Here is a 6000-nt window from a genome sequence, read left to right as displayed (position 1 = left end):
CAAACGGTCCACCACAGCACTAAATCTAAAAGTTATAAGTACTAGTCTTAGTTTGAAAATAAGAGGAAAATTTTTCCATAGTTTTTGTCTTAGAATATTATTTTTTGTGTAGTTTCTCTCAAGTTAGGAGAGGGTTTTTGGGAGACTTGAAGAAAGGAATTCATATTCCCAAGTTAGGAGTAGGTCTTCTCTATCCTTCTTCCTTTGCTTAATCAAGGTTTAATTTCTTATACACATTTGATTTCATATCATTTTAGGTGTATTTTGTTATTGTTAAATGTGTGTCTAAAAACTCCCATTCTTGAAGTGTGATTTAGCCAATATGAGTTGATATTCTTGTTGGATCTTGCTTATTGATAGGTTAGATATGTTCTTATGGTTATTTCACATTGTGGTTGTGGTTCAACTTAATGGTTTTGTACTTGAAAATACAAATTCACCCATGTGTTTTTGACTTTTTTGAGAGGGATGTCGCGAAACCAAGACCACTAGATTGATGGCCTAAGGAGTGGGTCGATATGAGGTTCAACCTGAGAGGGTGAGACCTAGTCCCATATTCTAGCACTCATCTGGATAGAGTTAGTGGGGTAAGGCCTTAGGTTGATCTTTATGCGTCAAATGGGTGTCCGAGAGGAACGCATTTGAAACGTGGTATGTTGGCCAGAGAAAACTTATTTCAATCTAAAGTTTAGCCTAGTCACAATTATCTTGCAAATTTCCTATCGGAAGCATATAGCCAACTATTTATCTCAACTTGTATTGCGGTCACACCCCAAGAACTTCTCCCCATACTTGATTTTCCTTATTTTTACTGTTTTCACTTTACTTGTTACAAAACCCCAATCGATATTGACACTTCTGTGTCACCCCTTTGATTTACAATATTTTGTTCGTTAATCTCTTTAGATGCAACTAATTAGAATGAAATTATAATTGACTACATCTTCTCAAAATCACTTCCTTGGGAAACAACCCTAACCCTTGTTGGGTTACTAAACTATTAACGATCGTAGACACTCAAACCGTAGGTTAGTGTTGTTGATCACGATAGGTATTAGGCACTTTATGTCATTTTTTTATTTTGTCCTTTTAAGTTAAGGATTAAAGGAAAAACAAAATAATATGGTCCCACTTTTTTTTAATAAAGTGTATTCATATTTAATTTTAATAAAGTACTTGTACCTTTTTCTTTGCAATCATGTAATACTATTGTTTTTTTTTTTTTTGAAAATAAACAATGGATGTGTATTACTTCTTTATGCTAATAAACTACATACTTATTTATTTTGACCGAGGTTATTTAAGTGGTCAAATATGATCGTGGTTGACTTTGATATTATTTTTAATAACCATATGTTGATAATTTGTGTACATGCATTATGGTTTATTTAAATAATCTTTTGATTCGTAGTCATTATGTTCCTTAAATAATGTTTTTGTCTTCTACAAATAAAAGTGACACATGTTGTCACATTGAATGGTTCAACCATTCTTATTGTTTTCGTGTTTCTATTTCATAAATAGTTGAACAAAAACAAGTTCGAACTACTCCAAGTGGAAGTTCTCAAAGTCGAGGAAAAGGATAATGAAGAAGATCATGTTGGCGTAGAACAAGTTTCTGATGGCGTGAAATCTTACAGATTAATCTTCAAAGGGAAACATAAAATTTTTGAAGGAATGCTAGAGATATATGAAGGAAAGGAGAAAAGGATTTTAAGGAGTTAAAGTCCTTAAAGATGTCCCCTAATATTCCAGCTATTGATTTTATTCACCTTTTTGAATTAAAATGGACTGAAATTGCTGATTTTATTGAAAATTCGAATTGGAGATCATTAGCCTATTTAAAAGACACTCTCCATGAACCTTGCGGTCATAGATTAACTTGATTTTTATCATTACATTTGACCCAGTCAGCCTTTTTGGGTGTATATTTGTTGTCTTGAAGACTTATGGGAGGATTTTAGTCATTTAAAGACTTGTAATTGTTGTTGCTTATTTGCTTTCTATTTTACAAATTATATAATTTGTTTTGTCAGTATATTTCATTAGACTAAAAAAATCCATGTTATGAAAGTCTTAAATATATTAGTAGTTTATATATACACATTAAGAAAATAGATTTAAATTTGGTTTAAATATTTACTTAGTCGATAATACTTGGATGCTTACATGTTTTTTTCAATTTTACATTAAATATGAAATCTTTATGAGAATTGATTTATTTGAATATTTATGTCACATACATTATTGATTAAATGCCCTATTATATCTCGAAACACACATGTTGACTTCAAAAAAAGTGAAAAACTTAAAAGTGACAATTACGATGTTGGAGTCATAAAATATGGTATGTACTAGAAGGGAAAATCCATTAGAAGGTATAAATCATGTTTTGAATAAACTAGAAGAGGGTAACTCTGCACAAGATAGAAGGTATCTTGAAGCTTACAACGCTTGGAAAAAAGCCAAATCCACTACTATGGAATAATAGTTAGTTCTATGCTTAATGATCTCATACATGAATATGAGGAATTCCTTATTGCTCATGTTATGTGTTAAAACCTAAAAGGAACGTACGGGGGTATGCCTATAACCCGCCTTCGATAGTAAACTATCACATTTGACACTTATAAGCAGTGTCATGATCAAAATGTCAAACAACACCTAAGGGTGATTTCAAACATGATAACTCAACTCAAGAGTATTGGTCATGTTCTGTATGATGAGCAAAAAATCCAGGTAGTTATTCAATCGCATCCCACTAATTGAAAAAAGTTGCAAGTTAACTTGACCCATAATAATAGCATCAAAACCTTTTCTAATTTTGCCCGCTATGTTGAACTTGAAGATGAGTGTCATGGTGCTGCTAAAACTACTTCTAATTCCTTTGTGGCAAGTGATACAAAATCTCCAGACTTCAAGCTCAAGATGAAGTAGAAAAGAGATGGGAAAGATAAAGAGACTAAAGAAGGACCCTCTAACAAAAAGAAGAAGCCAAATTCCATGAAAGGAAGAAGGGTTTTCAAGAATAAAGACCAGCAAAATCAAGTGCTACAATAGCCAAGTGCTAGGAAATTATGCTCGTGAATGTACTGAGCCAAAATAGGTAGCATTTCTGAATGCATCTCTTAGTGCTACATATGTTTCTAACACTTCTTTTCTGGCAGAATCTTATCCTATTTGGATTGTAGACTCAGGATCCACAAACCACATGAGTTGAGATCAAGAAGCATTTGTGGATCATCGAGTTTCATATAAATCAAGTTGGATCTACATGGGAAATAATGTGACACTAGAAGTGAAAGGGATAAGAACTTTTAAAGTGGACTTGTGTGGTGGTCGTTCTTTGATGTTGTATGACGTTTTTATATGCTCCAAAGATTCTATGAGACTTAGTATATGTGTTTGTTATTTTATATGGTTTTTTTAGTCATAATGGCGATAGAATAACTCTACACAATGTTTTATATGGTTTTGGACATCGTTATTGCCATTTTATCACTTTATATTGTAATCATGCAACTTATGAATATTATGTTGACTGTTGTGTAATGTCATGTTATTCAAGTGATAATGACATTGATGTCATTACATGGCATGAAAGATTAAGTCACATAGTATATCGAATAAATAGGTTGGGAAAAAAGGACATTTGGGTTCTTTAACCAAAACTGATATGCCAACTTGTGAAAATTAACTTGATGGAAAGTTTATGCATAAACCATATGGGAAGGCTAAGAGAGTTAAGCTCCCACTTCAATTAGTTATTTTAATATGTGTGGTCCAATGAATGTGAGAGAAAGGTCTGGTGCTACATACTTCATTACAATATTTATTGATGATTTCACGTGTTTTAGTCATGTCTATTTGATTTTTCATAAATAGCATTTGAGTGCTTTAAAATATATATGAATGAAGTTGAAAACCAATTAGATAATGTATAAAGGCTTTAAGAACCGATCAAGGACGTGAATATTTGTTAAAACAATTTGAAGAATTATAGATTGAAAAGGGAAAAGGGTATGATTTGCCCCTGAACTTTTGATTAGGAGTTGATATACCCTCCGTTTCAAAAGTGGCTCATATATGCCCTTTTCGTTATAGAAATGACTCATGTATGCCCTTTTACTTAACAAATTAATATTTAATAAAATAAAAATTCATTTTTTTTGGCTTTAATTTTGAGAAAATGTCATGTGGCTTTTTAAATGTCCACTTAATAATTTTCTCCATGCCAACCGACCCAATTCATAATAAAACCCCCACCCATTATAAACCAAGCCCATTTCATACCATTGTCTCCCCAATTGGAAACAAAAACCCCGCCCATTTAAAGCTTACAATAGATAGTATTTTGATCTATTAGCTTTCTAAATTTTTTTAAGAAATTGGTACCTTTTTGTATAAATTGCTTAATTTTGTTAATTGTTTCAGAGAAATTGGTGAACAAACAAGCATATACTAAACTGATTATTATAATTGCTTAAATTGAACTCAAAAGCATTGTTGTGTGTGTGATCTCACCTATCTTCCTCTATCTTTCCTATTGCCGTGTGTCAAAAATGGATTTTGCAGAATATTAGAGCCGCCAATAGTGATGATGCCTTCTATAGGTATTGCCAAAACTCTAGCTAAAGCCAACATTTTACACTACAAATTTTTTATCAAAAAACTGGAACTTTCCTTGTCAATGGAGCTCATGATATTGCCAAGTGACAAGCTTTCTGGTCTTCTTTAGATTTTCATCAAGAAATGGAATGAAATAGGTTTAGTTTATTTTAATGGGTGGGGCTTTTATTTCTAATTGGGTCGGATGGGCATGATAAAGAGTTGTTCAGTAGGTATTCTAAAACGCCACATGGCATTTTCTCAAATTAAAGTCAAAAAAATAAATTTTTAATTTTATTAAACATGGGTCTGTTAAGTAAAAGGGCATATATGGGTCATTTCTATAACGGCGGGGCATATATGAGCCATTTTTCAAATGGAGGGTATATTAGCTCCAAATCATAAAGTTCAGGGGTAAATCAGACTCTTTTCCCTATTGAAAAAGGTATTATCAGAGAGTTAACTACTCCTTATACACCATAAAAATATTGTGTAGCTGAAAGAGGAATAGAACATTATTGGAAATGACAAGATCAATGATGGCATAGGCAAATTTTTCACCCTTTTTGGGGAGATGCATTATCGACTGAGGCTTACATATTGAACCAAGATCCTTTTAAATCAATGTCTTCCACTCCTTATAAATTTTGGACTGGTCATAAAACAAACATGAATAATCTATGACCACGGAGTTGTGCAACATATATTAATGAATGTTTTGATGAGTTTTGTAAAGTAAGTGCAAAAGGAAAGAAATGTATCTTTATGATGTACTCTAGATCTCCAAGGGTTATATAATCATGGATGAACTAGAGAATGGAAATATTACTCAAATTCTATCAAGAGATATCATATTTTTGGAAAATAATTTTTGATATGAAAATCATCCCCGATAATTGATCTAGGATCCGACTCGGACACCAAAACTAGGACGAGATTTCAACGACTGTTCCGAAATCCAACCTAAGATTTTACCCAGGAAAATTTGTTTCAACAACACTAAATAAAATTTTTGACAAGGTCGCACGGGGTGGGGGAGTGGTATAAAAATGATTTTCTTACAAAATTTGAAATATTTTTCAATTTTTGTTTAATTTTTTATGGGGTGGTATGAGGGGGATTAATGTGTAAGGGTGGGGTTGTCATGAAATTTTTTTTAAAACATTTGAACTACTTTCCAAAAATAATTTTTTTAAAAAAAAAAATTGACGGAAATGACCTAGATGAGGTGGGGGTGGCGGTTGGGGCAGGTTAGAAGCGTGTGGAATATTTTTCAAAAAAAATAATAATAAAATTGATGGAGATGACCTAGGTGGGGGTGGAATAAAAATGATTTTTGTAAAAATTTGAAATATTTTTCGAATACAGATTTTTTGTAAAAAAAAAAAAAAG

This window comes from Solanum pennellii, chromosome 10 (genome assembly GCF_001406875.1).
Source record: "Solanum pennellii chromosome 10, SPENNV200".
Taxonomy (NCBI): domain Eukaryota; kingdom Viridiplantae; phylum Streptophyta; class Magnoliopsida; order Solanales; family Solanaceae; genus Solanum; species Solanum pennellii.
This window is presented reverse-complemented; position numbering follows the sequence as displayed.